This window comes from Xylocopa sonorina, unplaced genomic scaffold, assembly GCF_050948175.1.
Source record: "Xylocopa sonorina isolate GNS202 unplaced genomic scaffold, iyXylSono1_principal scaffold0014, whole genome shotgun sequence".
NCBI classification, from domain to species: domain Eukaryota; kingdom Metazoa; phylum Arthropoda; class Insecta; order Hymenoptera; family Apidae; genus Xylocopa; species Xylocopa sonorina.
The window spans coordinates 3,739,786-3,765,404 of record NW_027490090.1 but is presented as its reverse complement, the minus strand read 5'-3'; the positions used below and the strand labels follow the sequence as shown (position 1 = coordinate 3,765,404).

The following is a 25,619-nucleotide window of genomic DNA, read 5'->3' as shown; positions in this document are numbered from 1 at the left end:
TTGACCTGAATTTTTCTTCGATTTTCTTCAAACTTTGCATAGTTATAGATTTATATATGAGTCATCGATTGGCAGAGTAAATTTTTGATAGGCCTTCGAATAACGGAGGGGGAGGGGGTGAAAGTGCGCATTTAGAGAAATCTTTTGGAGGCTATAACTTTTGATTGAGAAAAGCTATCGACTTGAATTTTGCGTCAAAAAATCGCAAAGAAATCAATCTTTCGAATGGTGTATCGCTTTTTATTTTTTCTCAAACTTTTAAGTCATCTTTTACGCATAATTCTGACATAAGCTTTAATAACTATAACTTAGGCTATAACTTTTGATTGAAAAAAGATATCGACTTGAATTTTGCGTCAAAAGATCACAAAGAAATCAAGCTTTCGAATGGTGCATCGCTTTTTATTTTTTTCGAAACTTTTAAGTCAGCTTTTACGCATCATTCTTGCATAAGCTGCAGTAACTATAACTTAGGCTATAACTTTTGACTGAGAAAAGATATCGACTTGAATTTTGCGTCAAAAGTCACATGAAATTCAAGCTTTCGAATGGTATATCGTTTTTTATTCTTTTCGAAACTTTTAAGTCAGCTTTTACGCATAATTCTGACATAGGCTCCAGTAATTATAACTTAGGTTATAACTTTTGATTGAGAAAAGATATCGACTTGAATTTTGCGTCAAAAAATCACAAAAAAGTTAAGCTTCCGAATGGTATTCTACTTATTATTTTTTCCAAATTTTTAAGTCACCTTTTAATATATTTCTGGTTTTGGCAGTTGTGAAAAATTGTAAAAAATTGCAATACCCAAAAAAGGTATCCTCTAATTTGAATAAAAGACTGAGTGTAGGAAACTCATTTCATTATTTCTTTAAGTGGTATAAATTCAGAGTTATAAAAATAACTAGGCTAAGAAAAGCTGACTTAAAAATTCTAAAAAAAAAAGAAAAAGTTATACAGCATTCGAAAGCTTAATTTTTTGGTGATTTTTTGACGCAAAATTCAAGTCGATATCTTTTCTCAATCAAAAGTTATAGCCTAAGTTACAGTTATTAGAGCTTATGCCAGAATTATGCATAAAAGATGACTTAAAAGTTTTGAAAAAAATAAAAAGCGATGCACCATTTGAAAGCTTGAATTTTATATGATTATTTGACGCAAAATTCAAGTCGATATCTTTTCTCAGTCAAAAGTTGTAACCTAAGATATAGTTACTGGAACCTATGTCAGAATTATGCATAAAAGATGACTTAAAAGTTTCAAAAAAAATAAAAAGCGACACACCATTCGAAAGCTTGAATTTTTTGTGATCTTTTGACGCAAAATTCAAGTCGATATTTTTTCTCAATCAAAAGTTATAGCTGAAGTTATAGTTATTAGAGCCTATGTCAGAATTATGCATAAAAGATGACTTAAAAGTTTCGGAAAAAATAAAAAGCGATGCACCATTTGAAAGCTTGAATTTTATGTGATTATTTGACGCAAAATTCAGGCTGATATCTTTTCTCAGTCAAAAGTTATAGCCTCCAAAAGATTTCTCTAAACGCCTACTTTGACTCCCTCCTCCTCCCTTACTTGAAGGTCTGTAAAAAAGTTACTTTGCCAATCGATGATCCATTTAAAAATGATTATATTAATATAGAATATGTAGTGGTATATAATAATAATACATATAATATATGTACATAATAATAGTTGAAATGTTTCTTAGTATCCACGATTACCAAAAAAAGTATTAACATAAGTTTAATCAATATAATAAAAAATATAAATTAATATAAGTAAAAATTATGTCGAACGAAATTGTGAAACCAATGAGAGAGCAGTTTCAGCTCGAGGCATGGCGGTTCCAGTGTTTAACTTGGTTCCAACTGGACCCAAACGTTACACGAGCCATCACGCTCGAAGCGAGAACTTGAGTTTACATGGCGTTAGGACCAGGTGCTGGAACTGAGTGCGATATCTCGCCTAAATTCGCCCTTTGTGAGCTTTCTGCTGGACCTGAAAGGGCTGAAGCGTTGATTCCTCGCGTTCGTTACTGTTTGAACCAGTCCTTTGGGTCTTTTTTATCAGCTCATCGCATGGCGTGGATTTTTTAGAAAATAACCAAATCTTTTCAACTATTTGTTAATAAATTATTAAATCCCTTCAGCGTTTTTTTAATAAATTATTAAATCCCTTCAGCGTTTTTTAAATAAATTATTAAATCCTTTCAGCGTTTTTTTAATAAGTTATTAAATCCCTTCAGCGTTTTTTAATAAATTATTAAATCTTTTCATCGACTTTTCAATATGTTATAAAATCTTTTCATCGATTTTTTAATAAATTATTAAATCCTTTCATCCTTTTTTGACTTAGTTTAAGCTTTGGAGAGAAAAAAATTGTGAGGTTTAAGCTTGCTCTCAAGAGAATTGCAAAGCTTAAGCTTTAAAGAATAAAATTGCAAGTTTTAAGCTTGCTCTGAAGACAATTGTAAGGTTTAAGCCTTGAAGTTAACCCTTGAAGAAGAGAATTGCAAGGTTTAAGCTTTGAAGAATAAAATTGCAAAGTCTAAGCATTGAAGAAGAGAAATGCGAGCCTTATGCTTGCTTCGAAGAGAACTTCTAGATTTAAGTTTTTTTCTGAAGAAAGTTGTAAGATTTAAGCTTAAGTTTTGAAAAGAATTGCAAGGTTTGAGCTTTGAAGAATAAAATTGCAAGGCTTAAGCTTGCTCTGAAGAAAATGGCAAAGTTTTAGCTTTGAAGAAGGAAATTGCAAGTTTTAAGCTTGCTCTGAAGGGAATTGGAAGGTTTAAGCTTGCTCTGAGAAGGAATTGCAAGGTTTAAGGTTTCTCTGAAGAGAATGGCAAGATTTCAGCATAAGTTTTGAAAAAAATTGCAAGGTTGAAGCTTAAGTTTTGAAAAGAATTGCAAGGTTTGAGCTTTGAAGAATAAAATTGCAAGGTTTAAGCTTGCTCTGAAGAGAATTGCAAAGTTTAAGCTTTGAAGAAGAAAATTGCAAGTTTTAAGCTTGCTCTGAAGGAAATTGCAAGGTTTAAGCTTGTTCTGAGTAAGAATTGCAAAGTTTAAGCTTTGAAGAATAGAATTGCAAATTTTAAGCTTTGGTGAAGAATATTGCAAGTTTTAAGCTTGATCTGAAGGGAATTGCAAGGTTTAAGTTTGCTCTGAAGAGAATTGCAAGGTTTTAGCTTTAAAGTTAAGCTTTGAAGAGGAGAATTGCAAAGTTTAAGCTTTGAAGAATAGAATTGCAAATGTTAAGCTTTGGCGAAGAATATTGCAAAGTTTGAGCTTGCTCTGAAGGAAATTGCAAGGTTTAAACTTGCTCTGAAGGAAATTGCAAGGTTTAAGCTTGCTCTGAAGGAAATTGCAGGGTTTAAGCTTGCTCTGAAGGAAATTGCAAGGTTTAAGTTTGCTCTGAAGAGAATTGCAAGGTTTTAGCTTTAAAGTTAAGCTTTGAAGAGGAGAATTGCAAAGTTTAAGCTTTGAAGAATAGAATTTCAAATTTTATGCTTTGGCGAAGAATATTGCGAGGTTCGAGCTTGATCTGAAGGAAATTGCAAGGTTTAAGCTTGCTCTGAAGGAAATTGCAAGGTTTTAGCTTTAAAGTTAAGCTTTGAAGAAGAGAATTGCAAAGTTTAAGCTTTGAAGAAGAGAATTGCAAGGTTTAATCTTCCTCTGAAAAGAATTGCAAGGTTTCAATCCTTGAAGTTAAGCTTTGAAGGAGAGAAGTTTATCCTTTAGAAAACAGTTTATAACACTCAATATGAAGTTCCACACGTTACTCTGATCAATAAAAAAAAATTAACAAATGGACTTAAGTCACTTTCAAAATAAACAGCTGAAATACCCAGCTGTGACCTTACAATTCCTCTCTTTTTCCACGCTACTTCACCTCCCCCCTTTTCTTCAGCTCGCAGAGCTCTTCCTCCTCATCTGAAGTGGGTTGTCGCATCGATTTTATCAAAAGTCTAAACACATCCGATTAAATTCAATCAGCTCGTGTCTTTCGAATCGTTCGTCGAGGCTGTCGCCACGTTTTCGAGAGAAATTAGCGTGCAGAATTGCTCGCCAGGGTTTTATTAGAATTTCGATCGAAAGAGATGCTGTTGCCTTCGAATGAGTTGATTAAACGCGCAATTTGTTCGAGAAAACGAAAGAGTAAGAAGAAAATTAGGTGATCCAAAGCGTTGTAATTGAATATATTTTAAGAAAAAAGGCGAACAGAGAAGAGAATTAGATTTTGCGGATGTTTAAGTCCATTTATAGATTGCTTTTTTATGGTTTTTGTTTTTTATTGGGATGTTAAAAGTCGTTTTTAGCTGCATTTTTTAGTTTTGCGCCATTCGAGGCTTTTTTATTTTTTTTATTTTTTTTTTCTTCTTCAACTTCTGTTTTTTGATGCATTGATATTTTTATTTGGAATTTCGAGTGTTTTAATATTAATATTTATTTTTATGAGATGTATTTATTTTATTCTGACCAATTAAACCCTTGTTTATCTCGCAAAGGTTCTTTTGTGAGACTATTTATGAGTAAAATTATGGTTAATAATAAATGAAAGACTGTTCAGAGTTTTTTATGGTTTTTAACTTTATTCTTAAGATCTGAAGGCATGTTCAAACACTTTGAAAGCTCAACTAATTGTGAGTTCTTCTACAGAAATTGAAGACGCAAAGTCTGCACTTGTTTTGCTTTCAGGCCCTTAAGTATAAACAATTGGAGACTCTACTCGAATCGACAGAAATATTTCACAGTTTATAATATACTGGATTCTATTTCCTAACACGAGATCCATTTTTGTTTCTCTGTTAATAAGAATAATAAAATAAAATAAGTCAACAGACTTTTGCTTCCTCTGAAGAGAATTGCAAGTTAATAAGAAAAATAAAAAGAAAAAAAAAAATAAATAAAATAAGTCAACAGACTCTTGCTTTCTTTGAAAAGAATTGCAAGATTTAAGTTTAAGTTTTGAAGAATAAAATTGCAAGGTTTAAGCTTATGTTCTGAAAAGAATTGCAAGGTTTAAGTTTGCTCTGAAGAGAATTGCAAGGTTTTAGCTTTAAAGTTAAGCTTTGAAGAGGAGAATTGCAAAGATTAAGCTTTGAAGAAGAGAATTGCAAAGTTTAAGCTTTGAAGAAGAGAATTGCAAGGTTTAAGTTTGCAGTGAAGGAAATTGCAAGGTTCAAGCTTGCTCTGATGGGAATTACAAGGTTTTAGCTTTAAAGTTAAGCTTTGAAGAAAAGAATTGCAAAGTTTAAGCTTTGAAAAATGGAATTGCAAGGTTCAAGCTTTGAAGAAGAGAATTGCAAAGTTCAAGCTTTGAAGAAGAGAATTGCAAGGTTTAAGCTTGCTCTGAAGGAAATTGCAAGGTTTAAGCTTGCTCTGAAGGAAATTTCAAGGTTTAAGCTTGCTCTGAAGGAAATTGCAAGGTTTAAGCTTGCTCTGAAGGAAATTGCAAGGTTTTAGCTTTAAAGTTGAGCTTTGAAGAAGAGAATTGCAAAGTTTAAGCTTTGAAGAAGAGAATTGCAAGGTTTAATCTTCCTCTGAAAAGAATTGCAAGGTTTAAGCTTGCTCTGAAGGAAATTGCAAGGTTTAAGCTTGCTCTGAAGGAAATTGCAAGGTTTAAGCTTGCTCTGAAGGAAATTGCAAGGTTTTAGCTTTAAAGTTAAGCTTTGAAGAAGAGAATTGCAAGGTTTAAGCTTGCTCTGAAAAGAATTGCAAGGTTTAAGCTTGCTCTGAGGAAACTGCAAGGTTTAAGCTTGCTCTGAAGGAAATTGCAAGGTTTAAGCTTGCTCTGAGGAAACTGCAAGGTTTAAGCTTTAAAGTTAAGCTTTGAAGAAGAGAATTGCAAGGTTTAAGCTTGCTCTGAAGGAAATTGCAAGGTTTAAGCTTGCTCTGAAGGAAATTGCAAGGTTTTAGCATTAAAGTTAAGCTTTGAAGAAGAGAATTGCAAGGTTTAATCTTCCTCTGAAAAGAATTGCAAGGTTTAAGTTTGCACTGAAGGAAATTGCAAGGTTTAAGCTTGCTCTGAAGGAAATTGCAAGGTTTAAGCTTGCTCTGAAGGAAATTGCAAGGTTTTAGCATTGAAGTTAAGCTTTGAAGAAGAGAATTGCAAAGTTCAAGCTTTGAAGAAGAGAATTGCAAAGTTCAAGCTTTGAAAAATAGAATTGCAAGGTTCAAGCTTTGAAGAAGAGAATTGCAAGGTTTAATCTTGCTCTGAAAAGAATTGCAAGGTTTCAATCCTTGAAGCTAAGCTTTGAAGAAGCAAAGTTTATCCTTTAAGAAAGAGCGTTTAATAACAGTCAATATAAACTTCTATATCATACTCTGACCAATAACAAGAAACTACCAAATGCACCTACAATGACACCACTTATAAAATAAACAATTCAATCAGCAGTGTATCTCTTCAGAAGTCGCTAAAAATGAAACTTATATCGACTGAAAAGTTCCCGTCAGGCGAGACTGTCGAACGGAAACGGAAGTTCGGTCAGCAGCGTGTTTGTCTCCGTTTTAGATTACCGCGCGACTGTTAAAGGATCGAAGAGAAGACGTCGTAATCATCGAACTTTCGAAACTACAGCAGACGATCGTTACTCCTCGCAGAAGGGACGCGACGCGAGACAGCAACAGCCTGTTGTTCTATCCGCCTGACTCTTATCAGTTCTCGCTGATTCCAACGAACAAGAAACGAAGAAATAAGCAGAGCCTCGACAAAAGCTGAGTTTCGCGGTCGCCAATAATTGGACGGTGGCTTGGAAAAAGATTAAAATTGTCGAGGCGGCTGAAACTGCCGATCCAGGGACGAATTTAAAGGGTGCTCGAATATTTCAATCGAATTTGTTCATGTTTTTAACACAAAATTTTTGCTTCTAAATGTTTTTAACTGTTCATAAACTTAAGTTGACGTTCTTTGTGTTCGAATAAAATGAAATAATGAATTGAAGGATTTTGTGAATTTATTGATGCTTTTAACTCTCTCAAACCTTAAATTGAGGTTCTTTGGGTTCAAATAAAATAAAATAATGAATTTGTTGATGTTTTTAATTGTTTCAAAACTTAAATTTGGGTTCTTTGTGTTCAAATAAAATAAATTAAATTCTCTTTGCAATACTCTTCTTTAAAGCTTAACTTTAGAGCTTAAACCTTGCAATTTCCTTCAGAGCAAGCTTAAACCTTGCAATTCTTTTCAGAGGAAGATTAAACCTTGCAATACTCTTCTTTAAAGCTTATCTTTAATGCTAAAACCTTGCAATTTCCTTCAGAGCAAGCTTAAACCTTGCAATTTCCTTCAGGGCAAGCTTAAACCTTGCAATTTCCCTCAGAGCAAGCTTGAACCTTGCAATTTCCTTCAGAGCAAGCTTAAACCTTGCAATTCTCTTCTTCAAAGCTTAACTTTAAAGCTAAAACCTTGCAATTTCCTTCAGAGCAAGCTTAAACCTTGCAATTCTTTTCAGAGGAAGATTAAACCTTGCAATTCTCTTCTTCAAAGCTTAAACTTTGCAATTCTCTTCTTCAAAGCTTAACTTTAATGCTAAAACCTTGCAATTTCCTTCAGAGCAAGATTAAACCTTGCAATTTCCTTCAGAGCAAGCTTAAACCTTGCAATTTCCTTCAGAGCAAGCTTGAACCTTGCAATTCTTTTCAGAGGAAGATTAAACCTTGCAATTCTCTTCTTCAAAGCTTAAACTTTGCAATTCTCTTCTTCAAAGCTTAACTTTAATGCTAAAACCTTGCAATTTCCTTCAGAGCAAGCTTAAACCTTGCAATTCTTTTCAGAGGAAGATTAAACCTTGCAATTCTCTTCTTCAAAGCTTAAACTTTGCAATTCTCTTCTTCAAAGCTTAACTTTAATGCTAAAACCTTGCAATTTCCTTCAGAGCAAGATTAAACCTTGCAATTTCCTTCAGAGCAAGCTTAAACCTTGCAATTTCCTTCAGAGCAAGCTTGAACCTTGCAATTCTTTTCAGAGGAAGATTAAACCTTGCAATTCTCTTCTTCAAAGCTTAAACTTTGCAATTCTCTTCTTCAAAGCTTAACTTTAATGCTAAAACCTTGCAATTTCCTTCAGAGCAAGCTTAAACCTTGCAATTCTTTTCAGAGGAAGATTAAACCTTGAAATTCTCTTCTTCAAAGCTTAAACTTTGCAATTCTCTTCTTCAAAGCTTAACTTTAATGCTAAAACCTTGCAATTTCCTTCAGAGCAAGCTTAAACCTTGCAATTTCCTTCAGAGGAAGATTAAACCTTGCAATACTCTTCTTTAAAGCTTAACTTCAGAGCTTAAACCATGCAATTCCCTTCAGAGATCTAATACATAGTAAGGCAGTTAATGTAAATTAATATATAGCAAGACAATGAATAATGAATAATAATATATATAGTAACATATAGTAAGCCAATGAATAATGAATAATAATTTATATAGTAATATATTTATAGTAACCCAATGAATAATGAATAATAATTTATATATTAATATATATATAGTAATATAATGAACAATGACTAATAATTAATATAGTAATATATAGTAAAGCAATTCATATAAATTAATTAAAATAAATAACAAATTTACAATAGTAACTTTGCAAATTAGGTAAACTTAAATATAATAGTAAATTTATTTTAGAAGATAAGATAAAGCAATTCATATAAATTAATTAAAATAAATAACAAATTTACAATAGTAACTTTGCAAATTAGGTAAACTTAAATATAATAGTAAATTTATTTTAGAAGTTAAGATAAAGCAATTCATATAAATTAATTAAAATAAATAGCAAATTTACAATAGTAACTTTGCAAATTAGCTAAACTTAAATATAATAGTAAGTTTATTTTAAAAGATAAGATAAAGTAAATTTTGCCAATATAATATTGATGTAGTACAGAATTGCGAGGTTTAAGCTTGCTCTGAAGGAAATTGCAAGGTTTGAGCTTGCTCTGAAGGAAATTGCAAGGATTAAGCTTGCTCTGAAGGAAATTGCAAGGTTTAAGCTTGCTCTGAAAGGAATTGCAAGATTTAAGCTTGCTCTGAAAAGAATTGCAAGGTTTAAGCTTGCTCTGAATGGAATTGCAAGGTTTAAGCTTTGAAATTATGCTTTGAAAAACAAAATTGCGAGTTTTAAGCTTTGAAGAAAAGAATTGCAAGGTTTAAGCTTGCTCTGAAGGGAATTGCAAGGTTTAAGCTTGCTGTGAAGGGAATTGCAAGGTTTAAGCTTGCTCTGAAGGGAACTGCAAGGTTTAAGCTTGCTCTGAAGGGAATTGCAATGTTTAAGCTTTGAAATTATGCTTTGAAAAAGAAAATTGCGAGTTTTAAGCTTACAAGAAAAGAATTGCAAGGTTTAAGCTTGCTCTGAAGGGAATTGCAAGGTTTAAGCTTTGAAATTATGCTTTGAAAAAGAAAATTGCGAGTTTTAAGCTTTGAAGAAAAGAATTGCAAGGTTTAAGCTTGCTCTGAAGGGAATTGCAAGGTTTAAGCTTCCTGTGAAGGGAATTGCAAGGTTTAAGCTTGCTCTGAAGGGAACTGCAAGGTTTAAGCTTGCTCTGAAGGGAAATGCAATGTTTAAGCTTTGAAATTATGCTTTGAAAAAGAAAATTGCGAGTTTTAAGCTTTGAAGAAAAGAATTGCAAGGTTTAAGCTTGCTCTGAAGGGAACTGCAAGGTTTAAGCTTTGAAATTATGCTTTGAACAAGAAAATTACGAGTTTTAAGCTTTGAAGAAAAGAATTGCAAGGTTCAAGCTTGCTTTGAAGAAAAGAATTGCAAGGTTTAAGCTTGCTCTGAAAGGAATTGCAAGGTTTAAGCTTGCTCTGAAGGGAACTGCGAGGTTTAAGCTTGCTCTGAAGGGAATTGCAATGTTTAAGCTTTGAAATTATGCTTTGAAAAAGAAAATTGCGAGTTTTAAGCTTTGAAGAAAAGAATTGCAAGGTTCAAGCTTGCTCTGAAGGGAATTGCAAGGTTTAAGCTAGCTCTGAAGGGAATTGCAATGTTTAAGCTTTGAAATTATGCTTTGAAAGAGAAAATTGCGAGTTTTAAGCTTACAAGAAAATAATTGCAAGGTTTAAGCTTGCTCTGAAGGAAATTGCAAGGTTTATACTTGGAATTTAGCTCTGAATAAAAAAATTGCAATACAATTAATCGTCTGGGTTCCCCATCCGTCTCGATCCACCCCTGCACGAACGTGGACAACGCAGCCGTCCCGATCGCGCGACCTTAAACGCCACCCTGGCCGCCCCTCTCGCACCCCCTCGCCCTTATTATCCGAAAGTTCCGCTGCGAAACAGAGCGAAACTCTGTCGACGCGGGGGAGAACTTTTAACAACGTCACGGAGGCACGAATTCGCGGACGTCTCTTGTGTCACTCGCTGTCGCCCAGGGGAAGCTCGCAGAGAGGCGAAGGAAAAAGACAGAAGGAAAAAGCAGAAGATTTTGAGATGCTTCGACGACAAGACAGAAGCAGACGAGTCGAGAGAAACGTGCGACACTTGCGTGGAACGATGAATCGAAAAGAATAAAAATCGAGACGATGCAGGAATTATTTGATGTAACGAACGATTTGGATGATGCGTGACGAGAAACTGCTTGGTAATTGACTTCTTATTAACTTCTTGTTATTGTACGGTGTACGATTAAATGTTGATGTTAGGACGCGAGAAGATTTTGAGATGCTTCGATGACAAGACAGAAGCAGACGAGTCGAGAGAAGCGTGCGACACTTGCGTGGAACGATGAATCGAAAAGAATAAAAATCGAGACGATGCAGGAATTATTTGATGTAACGAACGATTTAGATGATACGTGACGAGAAACTGCTTGGTAATTGACTTCTCATTAACTTGTTGTTATTGTACAGTGTACGATTAAATGTTGATGTTAAGACACGAGAAATTCGAAATAAAAATGTTGATGTATCAAAAAGTGGAGGTTGAGGAGGAAGAGGAGAAAGTGAGGGAGGCTCGAGGAGCAGAAAAGTAAAAACTTTGCCAAAATATTAGAAAATGCTGAAAGAAATGTAAGTTTACGGATTGCAATTCTTTTCAGAGGAAGCTTCAACCTTACAATTCTTTCCTACAAAGATTCAACCTTGCAATTTTCTTCATCAAAGCTTAACTTTAAAACTGAACCTTGCAATTTTCTTCAAAACTTAATCTTAAATCTTGCAGTTCTTTCTAGAGCAAGCTTAAACCCTGCAATTCCCTTCAGAGCAAGCTTAAACCTTGCAATTCTCTTCTGCAAAGCTTAAACTTTGCAATTCTCCTCTTCAAAGCATAACTTCAAAACTGAACTTTGCAATTTTCTTCAAAACTTAATCTTAAATCCTGCAGTTCTTTCTAGAGCAAGCTTAAACCTTGCAATTCTCTTCAGAGCGAGCTTAAACCTTGCAATTCTCTTCTGCAAAGCTTAAACTTTGCAATTCTCCTCTTCAAAGCATAACTTCAAAACTGAACTTTGCAATTTTCTTCAAAACTTAATCTTAAATCTTGCAGTTCTTTCTAGAGCAAGCTTAAACCTTGCAATTCTCTTCAGAGCGAGCTTAAACCTTGCAATTCTCTTCAGAGCGAGCTTAAACCTTGCAATTCTCTTCTGCAAAGCTTAAACTTTGCAATTCTCCTCTTCAAAGCATAACTTCAAAACTGAACTTTGCAATTTTCTTCAAAACTTAATCTTAAATCTTGCAGTTCTTTCTAGAGCAAGCTTAAACCTTGCAATTCTCTTCAGAGCAAGCTTAAACCTTGCAATTTTCTTCTGCAAAGCTTAAACTTTGCAATTCTCCTCTTCAAAGCATAACTTCAAAACTGAACTTTGCAATTTTCTTCAAAACTTAATCTTAAATCTTGCAATTCCTTCTAGATCAAGCTTAAACCCTGCAATTCCCTTCAGAGCAAGCTTAAACCTTGCAATTCTCTTCTGCAAAGCTTAAACTTTGCAATTCTCCTCTTCAAAGCATAACTTCAAAACTGAACTTTGCAATTTTCTTCAAAACTTAATCTTAAATCTTGCAGTTATTTCCAGAGCAAGCTTAAATCTTGCAATTTCCTTTAGAGTGAGCTTAAACCTTGCAATTCTCTTCTCCAAAGCTTAAAATTTGCAATTCTCCTCGTCAAAGCATAACTTCAAAACCGAACTTTGCAATTTTCTTCAAAACTTAATCTTAAATCTTGCAGTTATTTCCAGAGCAAGCTTAAATCTTGCAATTTCCTTTAGAGTGAGCTTAAACCTTGCAATTCTCTTCTCCAAAGCTTAAAATTTGCAATTCTCCTCGTCAAAGCATAACTTCAAAACTGAACTTTGCAATTTTCTTCAAAACTTAATCTTAAATCTTGCAGTTATTTCCAGAGCAAGCTTAAATCTTGCAATTTCCTTTAGAGTGAGCTTACACTTTGCAATTCCCTTCAGAGTAAGCTTAAACCTTGCAATTCTCTTCTTCCAAGCTTAAACTTTGCAATTCTCTTTTTCAAAGCTTAACTTCAAAGCTTGAACCTTGTAATTCCCATCAGAAAAGAGAATTGCAAAGTTCAAGCTTTGAAGAAGAGAATTGCAAAGTTTAAACTGTGAAGAAGAGAATTGCAAGGTTTAAGCTTTGTTCTTGATAGATTGTCGCGTGAGCATGGAATGCAATTATCAATAATTAATATTTACCCTTCACTACAATATCACTAGTATAATATCAAAAAGCATCCACTGATTTTTGTTTCTCGCAAGAAATAAATTCAGTTAGGTCACTTTCAAAATAAATGGCTCAATTTATGAAAATTAATATCAAACTTTATGCTATTCTCTGAATAGCGTTTAGTTGGTTCTTTTTCATTTAATTCCAGTCTTTTTTATTTTTTTTATCTATTTTTTACGAACTTAATTCCCGAATTTTGCGTTTAGTCGCTGGTTTGCATTAGTTTAATTACAATTTCTTTTTTTAAATTTTTCTTAGCAGCTTTTTGCGAACTTAATTCTCGAATTTTACGTTTAGTTTTTGAAGAGAATGGTTTGTTCGAAATTGTACGGGTGTGAAACGAGGGTGGACAGAATAAATCGAGAGAATTTCATCAAGAGCCAACGTCGGGACAGGAAGGCCTCCTTGCGCGAAGGAGATTCGGTCAACGAGGCCTGTGATTGGCACCGCTGACAATTATTTCTTCTCCACAAATCACGGGGCTTCTCTCTTCTGAGCCTTAGATACACGTTCAGTTTCTCTCAGAGACATTTTTCAAACGATTCTCACGCGAAAACCCATCTTAAAACGACAAAAATTAAAAAAGTAGCCAAATTTCACACAAACAAATTAATTAAATATTAAAAGTCAGTCAAATTTCACGCAAACAAATAAATTAATTACATTTTTCAAACGATTCTCACACAAAAATCCATCCTAAAACAACAAAAATAAAAAAAGTAGCCAAATTTCACACAAACAAATTAATTAAAAATTAAAAGTCAGTCAAATTTTACGCAAATAAATTAATTAAAAATTGAAAGTTAGCCAAATTTTATACAAATAAATTAATAAAAACTAAAAATTACCCAAATTTCACAGAAACAAATAAATTAAAAATTGAAAGTTAGCCAAATTGCACACAAATAAATTAATTACAAATTAAAAGCCAGTCAAATTTCACAGGAATAAATTAATTAAAAATTAAAAGTCAGTCAAATTTCACACAAATAAGTTAATTAAAAATTGAAAATTACCCAAATTTCGTATAGTACGAATAAAACATAATTCTCTAAGTTCCAAAAAAAAAAATCTAAAATCATCCACAACGTGATTAGAAATTAGATAAAATAAAAAAAGCTTAAACTGAAAATCTGATACTGAAATTGATTTTAAAGAATAGAAGATTGAAAACGATTTTACACTAATAGTTTATTGTATAAAAAAAGATATTAAAGTTTCAATTTAATTCATCATTATGTATACAGAAAGTTTGTCGAAGTCTGTTTAAATTGTTCCACGAAATAATGATATGAAGTAGCCTTGCAAGCGTGTAAAATTGCCAGACAACGTGTAAAAAGCATTAATTAACGGTTACGAAAAACGATCACGCCAATTATTGGTCTTTGTATGCGCGAAACAGACTGCTCGTTTCGATATGATAATTCAAGAAATGAATTATCACCTCGCTGAGGGGAACTCAGATAATTATCAGTTCGTAACGCGAGGATAAAATCGTAAGTTACTTCGTATTTTATTTAGCCAGCGAATTGCAAATGTTGGGTGAAATAATAACGCGCAAGAAAGACTTTCCTCCTTCGAGCGCGAGGATGTTTAAAGTCTGCTTTACAAGAAGCTAAAGAAAAGAATTCGTGTAAAGAAAAGATAAATGAATGATAATGGCGACGACTACCCTGGAACAGCTGTTCTCAACTTATTTCTCGACGCATTCGAGATTGTAAAAAATAGTGGTGGTAGATGGGGGCTCTCAACCTGTTCGTGGCGAGTTCTTAATCTTTTCCTCAACGCATTCGAAATTGAAAAAAATAATTAGTGAAGAGAGTGTAACACGCCGAGCAGAGGTTCTCAACCTTTTCTGAACGCATACACAGAGCAGGGGTTCTCAACTTTTACCTCAAAAACATTTAAGATGATTGCACAAATAGCGGAGATTACGATATTCCAGAGCAGAGGTTCTCAACCTTTTTCAATGCTTACCCAGAGCAGGGGTTCTCAATCCTTTTTTTAAAAACGCATTCAAGATTGCAAAAATAGCGAAGAACGCAATATTCCAGAGCAAAGGTTCTCAACCTTTTCTGAATATATAAACAGAGCAGAGGTTCTCAATTCAAAGCAGGGGTTCTCAACTTTTCTCTCAAACGAATTCGAGACTAAAAAATAGTGGAGAACGAAATATTCCAGAGTAAATGTGATCAACCTTTCCTCAAAGCGCATCCAGGGCAGGGGTTCTCAATCCAGAGCAGAGGTTCTCAACTTTTTCCTCAAATGCAATCAAGATTGCAAAAATTTCGAGAAGAATGCAATATTCCAGAGCAAAGGTTCTCAATCTATTCTGAACGAATACTCAGAACAGGGGTTCTCAACCCAGAGCAGGGGTTCTCAACTTTTCCTCAAATGCATTCAAGATTGCAAAAATAGCAAAGAGAACGCAATATTTCAGAGCAAAGGTTCTCAATATTTTCTGAACTCACACTCAGAACAGAGGTTCTCAACTCAGAGCAGGGGTTCTCAACTTTTTCCTCAAATGCATTCAAGATTGCAAAAATAGCGAAAAGAACGCAATATTTCAGAGCAAAGGTTCTCAACCTCTTCTTAACGCATACTCAGAACAGGGGTTCTCAACCCAGAGCAGGGGTTCTCAACTTTCTCTTTAAATGCATTCAAGATTGCAAAAATAGCGAAAAGAACGCAATATTACAGAGCAAAGGTTCTCAACCTATTCTTAACGCATATTTGGAACAGGGGTTCTCAACCCAGAGCAGGGATTCTCAACTTTTTCCTCAAATGCATTCAAGATTGCAAAAATAGCGAAAAGAACGCAATATTACAGAGCAAAGGTTCTCAACCTTTTCTTAACGCATACTCAGAGCAGAGGTTCTCAACTTTTTCCTCAAATGCATTCAAGATTGCAAAAATAGCGAAGAGAACGCAATATTTCAGAACAAAGGTTCTCAACATTTTCTGAACGCATACTCAGAGCAGGGGTTCTCAACCCAGAGCAGAGATTCTCAACTTTTTCCTCGAATGCATTCAGGATTGCAAAAATGGCGAAAAGAACGCAATATTACAGAGCAAAGGTTCTCAACATTTTCTGAACGCACACTCAGAACAGAGGTTCTCAACTCAGAGCAGGGGTTCTCAACTTTTCGTAGAGTAGAAGAGAACGCAACATTCCAGGGCAAAGGTTCCCAACCTTTTCGCAATGCATATCCAGAGCAGTGGTTCTCAACCTTTTTGTGGTGGATTCTCAATATTTTCTTCAACATATTCGAGATTGTAAAATGTAACGGAAGGAAGCAATTACTTAGAGCAGTAGCTCTCAGCTTTTCTAAAAGCATACCCATATCAGGGGTTCTCAACCTCTTGTGGCGCGTTTCAACTTTTTCTTAACGCGAGAAGATCTTATAAAAAACTGAAGTCAATATTTCAGCACTTTAAACCCTTCAATTTTTATTGATTTTAATATTTAATTTCTTTTCATTATTTCAACACTTTAAACACTTCAATTTTTATTGATCTCAATGCTTAATTTCTTTTCGTTGTTTCAGCAGTTTAAAAACCCTTCAATTTTTATTGATCTCAATGCTTAATTTCTTTTCGTTGTTTCAGCAGTTTAAAAACCCTTCAATTTTTATTGATCTCAATGCTTAATTTCGTTCCGTTACATCAACACTTTAAACAACATTCTACGAGAAGAACATTCGCGTGTACATTCGAGATTGGTAAGTTGAAAGTCACTGGCCCAGCACGTCCACCAGCATCACGAATTACACGAAACATTACGAAGCAGCATGGCATTGGTATAAGCAAGGGTATAAGCTTTCACTCCCTCTTATTTATTTTTCGGCTGTTATACGCTTTCTGGATCAGCAATAACCCCAGCTACACCGCCCTGCGAATTATATCGTCGGCAACGATGAGTTATTAGCACTGTTTCTCAAGTAAAACGCGAGTTATCGTCGCGTTGTATTCGTTTCATACGAACCGTACGAAATAAAACACACGAGAAGCCACGTTCTTATTTGCACTTCTACAAGACTTATCAACACTGTGCAAAAAACCAACGTACGATCTCGAGTAAACCAAAATATCAATTTTAATTAAACAGAAGGAACTTCATAAATCACTTAAAATTCACTTTATATTTTAATATCACAGAACGCCCTCAGAAACACATTTTTTTTTTCGATTGTTCATGATTGCCAGATGAAATAACAGTAATCTTTGCTCAGCGCGTCGTTTTTTCTGTTCCAGAAGCAAATGACGGCTATAACCGTCAAGTGTTCCAAAGCAAAAAAAAAAAAAAAAACAACCAATACGTTGTCTGGCATGCTGTCACATTTTTCCTAGACGCGTTACTCGATAATCGAACAAGTGCACGCGTTAGTACACTTCGTGCTAACGCTGTTCTTTTTTTATTGATTAAAATATGCACGACGGCTATGACCGTCATTTGCGTACAGATCGCCAAGGATCTGACGGCTATAGACGTCATTCGCGTACAGATCGCCAAGAATCCGACGGCTATAACCGTCATTTGCGTAAACAAGTATCCGACGGCTATATCCGTCATTTGTGCACACAAGGATCCGACGGCTATAGACGTCATTTGTGTATACGAATATTACCAAAGATCTGACGGCTATAACCGTCATTTGCGTATCAATCGCCAAGAATCTGACGTCTATAGCCGTCATTTGCGTACAGATCGCCAAGAATCTGACGGCTATAACCGTTATTTGCGTAAATAAGTATCTGACGGCTATAGCCGTCATTTGCGTAAACAAGTATCCGACGGCTATATCCGTCATTTGTGCACACAAGGATCCGACGGCTATAGACGTCATTTGCGTACACAAATATTACCAAAGATCTGACGGCTATAACCGTCATTTGCGTATCAATCGCCAAGAATCTGACGTCTATAGCCGTCATTTGCGTAGAGATCGCCAACAATCTGACGGCTATAACCGTCATTTGCGTCAAACCGCGTAAATCATTTACAATTCATTTTACATTTGAACATCGCAGTGCACAGTTCTGAAATCCGCGTCGATTAAATCCGAGACTCCAACAGAGTCCTGGAGAGCCAAGTGCAGCGCGCGTTGCACGAGCTGAGAGGTTTTTATTTCAGCGCAAAGGTTCTCCGCATCGTTGTCCAAGCTCATGGCGAAAACTACTCAGTGTTTATACGCTCGAATCGAGCCAGAACAGTCGAGGCTGCGATCAGCGAGAGAGCAGAGAGGAAGACAGTTGGAATTTGTGAGCAGAAAATAAATTATGATTCCGTTTCTCGATGTTGCATCGATGAAAATCGTTTACTTTCGTTCTATGCGATGAAATTGGTCCACCCTGTATATTTCTGAGGCGAATTATCGCGGTTGGAAACGCACCCTCGATAAGCAATATTTCTGGCGAGGCTTTCGCTGGCATTTGCCCTCGATTATTGCGATTCGTGTAATTCGAACGGTTAGCAATGCTATTCGTTACTTTCTGTCGGTTCAGTTCGTTTCTGTTAACTTGGTCTTCCTTGGTTTTTTTTTTTTTTTTTTGGTCTTAGTGGAATTATTGGTTCGTCGATTAATCGATTTAATCGGTCATGTTTGTACCACAGTGTATAATATTACGTTTGCTATTTATTTTCCTTTGTTAGCAGCTAAAAAGACCTGGTTAAATAAAAATGAATAATAATAATAATAAATAAAAATTCCTATTGGAATTATTGTTTCGTCGATTCAACGATAATACTTGTACCACAGTATACAGAGTAGTACACTTGCTATTTATTTTTTTTTTCTTTATCTTTCTTAGTGATAAAAAGACCTGGTAAAATATAAACAAATAATAATAATAAAAAATAGAAATAATTATTTTGGAATTGAAATTATTATTTCGTCGATTAATCAATCATGCTTCTACCACAATATACAGTAGTGCACTTGCCATTTATTTATTTATTTAATTATTTTTTTCTTTCTTAGCAGATAAAAAGACCAATTTTTAAAAATAAAAATAATAATAATAAATAAAAATTCCTATTGGAATTACTGTTTTATTGTCTATTTATTTTTTTTTTCACTTTTTCTCTTAGCATATAAATAAAAATAAATAATAATAATAATAATAAATAAAAATTCCTATTGGAATTACTGTTTTATTGTCTATTTATTTTTTTTTTCACTTTTTCTCTTAGCATATAAATAAAAATAAATAATAATAATAATAATAAATAAAAATTCCTATTGGAATTACTGTTTTATTGTCTATTTATTTTTTTTTTCACTTTTTCTCTTAGCATATAAATAAAAATAAATAATAATAATAATAATAATAAATAAAAATTCCTATTGGAATTATTGCTTTTTGTCTATTTATTTTTTTCCCTACTTTTCTTAGCTAATAAATAAAAATAAACAATAATAATAAATAAAAATTCCTATTTTTGATTTGCAATTATTGCTTCGTCGATTAATCGATCAGGCTTCTGCCTTTCACATGTGTCCCACTTTTCGAGTCAGTCCAATCGATCTCATTTTGTCGCGATAATATCTCGAATCCGTTTAAGGGGATTAATGTCCGCTCGCGTTAGAAGGCGGTTATGCAATGATGCTCTAACGTTAATCCTTGGTGCAATCGTGGCGTACGTAATGCACGTGTGTCGACCTCGAAATGTCGACTGAGAAGCCTTCGTTCAGAGAAAATTATTATCTCTGACTGTTCTTTAAAGGATTGCGTTCTGAGTAAAATATTGGGTTGCATAGAAAGTATTACAGCTTCGTTTCTCTCGTATCAGAATCAAAGATTGTATTTTTCTGTAGCCAGCCTCATTAGCAAACTATTTGTTGTCACAATTATATTTTCAATCCACGACTAGTTTCAAGTTCAATATTATTATATTTGATGACTATTTTATTCATATTTGAAGAAGAAGCAAACGACGCGTCGGTAAAATAGGCCACGTCGATACCAAAAAACTCGAATAACCATTAATTATCCATCACGCTGAGAATCATGAATATCTTCGACAGAAAACCTGACACAATATTAAACAATCAAATAAAATACTTAAGAAGTACTATTTTTCTACGAAAATACCTTCTGAAAGAGCAAAAAAATTGAGAAAACATTTTTTACAAAAGTAGTTCTTATATTGCACTCTACTCTTAATTACCAAATACAATAAGATGCATGCATGTGCATCTAAGAATTTCTCAAACTTATAATCGAGCCATTCAATTTTTAAAATTTTCTTCGAACATCGTCGTTACTTATATTACAGGCTATCTGTAATTCTAATAATAATAATAACAATATGAGTTGCGTGATAACTATTTCGTTTAGTTGAGCGCAAAATTTTTCATTTTAAATAACTAAGAACGAAGCACAATTTGTTTAACCAAATTTAATTTGCTATAACAAGTAAAGACGCGTCGATAATCTAGGTCGCAACTAATTTAAAAAAAAAATCCCTAAAAATAAAGCACAATTTACTAAAAATGAAAACAAATGAAGCACAATTTGTTCACAACCAACTTTAATTTGCTAAGAAGTATATTGTGAAAACGCGTCGATAATCTAGGTCGCAGCTAATTCAAACAAACATCGCAAAAAATGAGAAAAAAAAACGAAACAAACACTTTTCTACTAGCATAACACCTTAAAAACCTAACCCAACACGATCTAAACGACGATAACTCGTGTAAAATTACTAAATCAATGAAAGTAGATGCAAAAATTTAAATAAATATCGCTGAAAATTAAAACAAATGAAACAAAAATTTATTGAACCAAATTTAATTTGTTAAGAAGTAAAGACGCGTCGATAATATAGGTCGCAGCTAATTCAAACAAACATTGCTAAAAACGAAGCACAATTAATTCACAACCAACTTTAATTTGTTATAAGAAATAAAATTGCGTCGATAATATAGGTCACGTCCAATTCAAAGGCATCGCGATGCGTTCCAGAAACTATTCGCGTGCGTCAACGTCGAAGGCTCGTGAAAGTGAGTGCGAAATAAAAGCAGGAGAAAGAAGGGAAGCAGAAAACACTCGGAATCGAACGAGACGGGAATGGCGAATTGGCGAAAGGAATTTGCGATCCTCGCGCGATACTCGCAACTTATCCTTTGATCTAAAGGACCAGCAAAGGATGGAAATCCTTTCGCAGACGACGCGTAATTTCATTTCCGTCGACGTGCAGGAACAAAGAAAAAGTCCAAACAAATCTCGAGATTGGTGCTCTTCTTAACCCTCCACCAATTTTTTCAAATTTCGACGCAACCACGTAACTGGTGGTACAACCGAAAAGAGGAGTAATTCTACGTGAGAAAATAAGTCGAAAATGTGGAATAACAATTTTTCGTTCGAGGCTTTGCTTTCGAGATAATCGACTTTGAATTTTTGCTGGCTGTGGCTGCGCTTAATGCAGAAGCGCCATCGCGTTGCACAGAACTTAATACGCTATTTAGTTTTAAATGAAAAACAGAAGATTCTAGATGAGAAAATAAGTCGAAAATGTGGAATAACAATTTTTCATTCGAGGCTTCGTTTTCGAGATTAAGCTTCAGAGTCGAAGCTTTAAGTTTGAAATTTCAAATCTCAAGCTTCGAATCCTGAGCTTCGAATCTCAAGCTTTAAAGTTGAAGCATCGAGTTTGAAATTTCAAGTTTAAAATGTAGAATAACAATTTTTCGTTCGAGGCTTTGGTTTCGAGATAATCGACTTTGAATTTTTGCTGGCTATGGCTGCGCTCAATGCAGAAGCGCCATCGCGTTGCACAGAACTTAATACGCTATTTAGTTTTAAATGAGGAACAGAAGATTCTAGATGAGAAAATAAGTCGAAAATGTGGAATAACAATTTTTCATTCGAGGCTTCGTTTTCGAGATTAAGCTTGAGAGTCGAAGCTTTAAGTTTGAAATTTCAAATCTCAAGCTTCGAATCCTGAGCTTCGAATCTCAAGCTTAAAGTTGAAGCATCGAGTTTGAAATTTCAAGTCTTAAGCTACAAATTCTAAGCTTCAAATTCCAAGCTTGAAATTTCAAACTCAAAGGTTCAACTCTCAAGCTTTGAGACTTGGAGCTCCAAACTTAAAATTTCAAACTTGATGCTTCAACTTCAAAGCTTGAGATTTGTAACTTTGAATTTGAAACTTGAGAACTGAAATTTCAAACTTTAAATTTCAAACTTGATGCTTCAACCTTCAATCTTGAGATTTGAAACTTAGAATTTGAAGCTTGAGAATTGAAATTTCAAACTAGAAATTACAAAATTGAAATTTCAAACTTAAAATTTCAAACTTGAAATGTCAAACTTGAAGTTTCAACTCTCAAGCTTGAAACTTGGAGCTCCAAACTTAAAATTTCAAACTTGATGGTTCAACTTTCTAGCTTGGGATTTGAAGCTTGAGCCTTCAAATTTCAAACTTAAAGCTTCGAATCTCAAGCTTGGGATTCGAAGCTTGAAACTTGGAGCTCCAAACTTGAAATTTCAAACTTGACGCTTCAACTTCAAAGCTTGAGATTTAAAGCTCAGGATTGGAAGCTTGAGATTTGAAATTTCAAACTTAAAGCTTCGACTCTCAAGCTTAATCTCGAAAACAATTGAATGCCTCGATGAAAAATTGTTATTCCACATTTTCGACTTATTTTCTCATCTAGAATCTTCTGTTCCTCATTTAAAACTAAATAGCGTATTAAGTTCTGTGCAACGCGATGGCGCTTCTGCATTGAGCGCAGCCACAGCCAGCAAAAATTCAAAGTCGATTATCTCGAAACTAAAGCCTCCAACGAAAAATTGTTATTCTACATTTTCGACTTATTTCCTCACGTAGAATCGCTCCTCTTTTGCTTGTACCACCAGTTATCGACCATTCCGTATAAAAAGGGGGGAGAAGATTTCATGATAATTCCTTCCATCGTTTCGCTGGCGAAACTTTCTTGAGCACTCTTTAATTGCTCGTAGAAATCCGTGGCGAGGCGAAAACTATCATACGGCTGGTGAAAAGTTTCCTCGTGAAAGGAAATGAGATGGCTTGAAGAAACCATGTTTAATGCTTGCGTTTTCCAGCGATCCTAACGTCGACGCGTGGAATCTCATCTCATCAAGTTTCATTCCATTCTTTCACGTTAATCAACGTTTATGCTATTACAATTGATACTAGCTTGAAGATTAATAGAATTAGAAAATTAACTATTAATTTTAATTTAATTTTTACTAAATATCTGCATTATTTGTATCCCAATCTTACCAGCAGCAATTTTATTCATTTCATGAATGAAAAGTATGTCTAAACTTCACTAAAAAGTCAAGATAGCTGGCAAATGACTCGATAATAAATTAGAAACTTAATTTCGACATAATTAAAAGCGTTAGATTTAATTAAACAATATTTATATCCCAAGCTCATCAACTTCAATTTTATTCATTTCATGAATGAAAAGTACGTCTAAATTTGAGTAAAATATGAAATCATACAATTTCTAACTGTCAAATCACTTGACAGTAAATTATAAATTTAATTTGGATATAATTAACAGCGTTACATTTAATTAAACAATATTTATAGTCCAATGTTATCAACTCTAATTTTATTCATTTCATGAATGAAAAGTCTGTCTAAACTTGAGTAAAAGGTCAGAGCTAGCTGGTAAATCACTCGATAGTAAAGTTAGAAAACTAGTTTCAATATAATTAACAGCGTAACATTTAATTAATCATTTTTTACTAAATAACCCCCACTATTTACATCCCAATCCTACTAACGTGAATTTTATTAATTTCATGACTGAAACTTACGTCTAAACTCGACTAAAACGTGAAACGAAACAATTTTTAGCTGGCAAATCACTAATTAATCAATTTTTACTAAATAACCCCCACTACTTACATCCCAATCTTACCAACTTCAATTTTATTCATTTCATGAATGAAAAGTACGTCTAAACTTGTGTAAAAAGTCAGAGCTAGCTGGTAAATCAATCAATAATAGAATCAGGAAACTAGTTTCAACATAATTAACAGCGTAACATTTAATTAATCATTTTTTACTAAATAACCCCCACTATTTACATCCCAATCCTACTAACTTGAGTTTTATTAATTTCATGACTGAAACTTACGTCTAAACTCGACTAAAACGCGAAACGAAACAATTTCAGCTGGCAAATCCCTCGATAATTAATAGTTGGCCAGCACACCCCCGTCGCAGACGTGGAAACCCGCGTCCAAACGCGAGCCAGGGTGGGTGGCTGAAGAATGAAACTGTTTTTGCCACGTGTGGCCACCGTGGAAATTAGACGATAGGCGTGTAACGCAACACCAAGTAGTTTCGAACTGGCTGTTAAACCAATGCAAATTGGCGCAAGACAATCCTTGGCTGTTGCGGCTGCGACCTCGAAAGAAACGCTGAGAACAGGACAGAGTTCCTGCTTTCTAATTACTATCGCATCCTGGGGATAAAAGGGGACGAGGAAAGCTAACAGTGGTTCTCAATCTTCTGTAGTCCAAAATCAATCAATTCACCAAAAAAATACATCTCAAATTTTAATTATAACTGAACTGTCCTCTGAAGCAAAATGTAAACAAAAAACAGCTGTTTTTTGTTTAAATGGAGATTCTCAGTTTCTGGTAAAAACGAGGTGAGTTTTATATGAAAATTGAAAGGTCAGACGTTAATTCAATCAATCAATTCACCAAAAAAATACATCTCAAATTTTAATTATAACTGAAGTGTCCTCTGAAGCAAAATGTAAACAAAAAACAGCTGATTTCTATTTAAATGGAGATTCTCAGTTTCTGGTAAAAACGAGGTGAGTTTTATCTGAAAATTGAAAGCTCAGACGTTAATTCAATCAATCAATTCACCAAAAAAATACATCTCAAATTTTAATTATAACTGAACTGTCCTCTGAAGCAAAATGTAAACAAAAAACAGCTGATTTCTATTTAAATGGAGATTCTCAGTTTCTGGTGAAAGTGAGGCGAATTTTATATGAAAATTGAAAGGTCAGACGTTAATTCAATCCATCAATTCACCAAAAAAATACACCTCAAATTTTAGTTATAACTGAAGTGTCCTCTGAAGCAAAATGTAAACAAAAAACAGCTGATTTCTATTTAAATGGAGATTCTCAGTTTCTGGTAAAAACGAGGTGAGTTTTATATGAAAATTGAAAGCTCAGACATTAATTCATTCAATCAATTCACAAAAAAAATACATCTTAAATTTTAATTATAACTGAACTGTCCTCTGAAGCAAAATGTAAACAAAAAACAGCTGTTTTTTGTTTAAATGGAGATTCTCAGTTTCTGGTAAAAACGAGGTGAGTTTTATATGAAAATTGAAAGGTCAGACGTTAATTCAGAGGATCAGTGGGGTCGTCGATAATGTTAAGCGGGTTAATTAAATCTGGCAGGGAATTTTGCTGGCACGAGCTGCAATTTTCCTGCAAGTTGGATGTAACGTAGGTGTGGAATACCCCCGGGTGTGTACGCAAGAAAGGATATCACGTTAATCAGGAATATTCATCCCTCTGGGTATCGTTTCATAGCTACGATTAACCCCTGTTCCGTTCTCCTGCCACGGAGATTTATATCGCGAGCTTATTGTCCCGCGTCTCGCTTTTCGCCGTGGATAATGTCGTCAGTAATTTCATTACATTGTCCGCAATTATTGCTCACCGTTGGATCCGCCAATAAAAGTAAACGGACGCACGCACGGAAGTTTAATAAACCCGCGAGAGGTAATTACGCAGAGGTAAGTTTAAACAAGAAAAAGATAAAAAATCAGTTGTTTAGTCAGCTTGGTTTTTTATCGAGATAGAATAGCGGTCCGTGAAACAGAATGCTCAGAAACTGGGACTGTAATCGAGATTACAGGGCATTGCGTGCGAGAGACTGAGATTACAGTCTAGAAAAAGAAAGGCTGAATGTAGGCGACTGTA

At 34.3% G+C, this 25,619-nt stretch overlaps 2 protein-coding genes across 3 annotated transcripts in view; both read right to left on the bottom strand.

The window, feature by feature from the left end:
- Positions 1–25,619, bottom strand: part of LOC143431821 (protein masquerade-like) — a 358,901-nt gene that overhangs the window by 115,365 nt on the left and 217,917 nt on the right. The gene's annotated exons all lie outside the window — the stretch shown is intronic.
- Positions 1–25,619, bottom strand: part of LOC143431828 (uncharacterized) — a 243,034-nt gene that overhangs the window by 14,511 nt on the left and 202,904 nt on the right. The gene's annotated exons all lie outside the window — the stretch shown is intronic.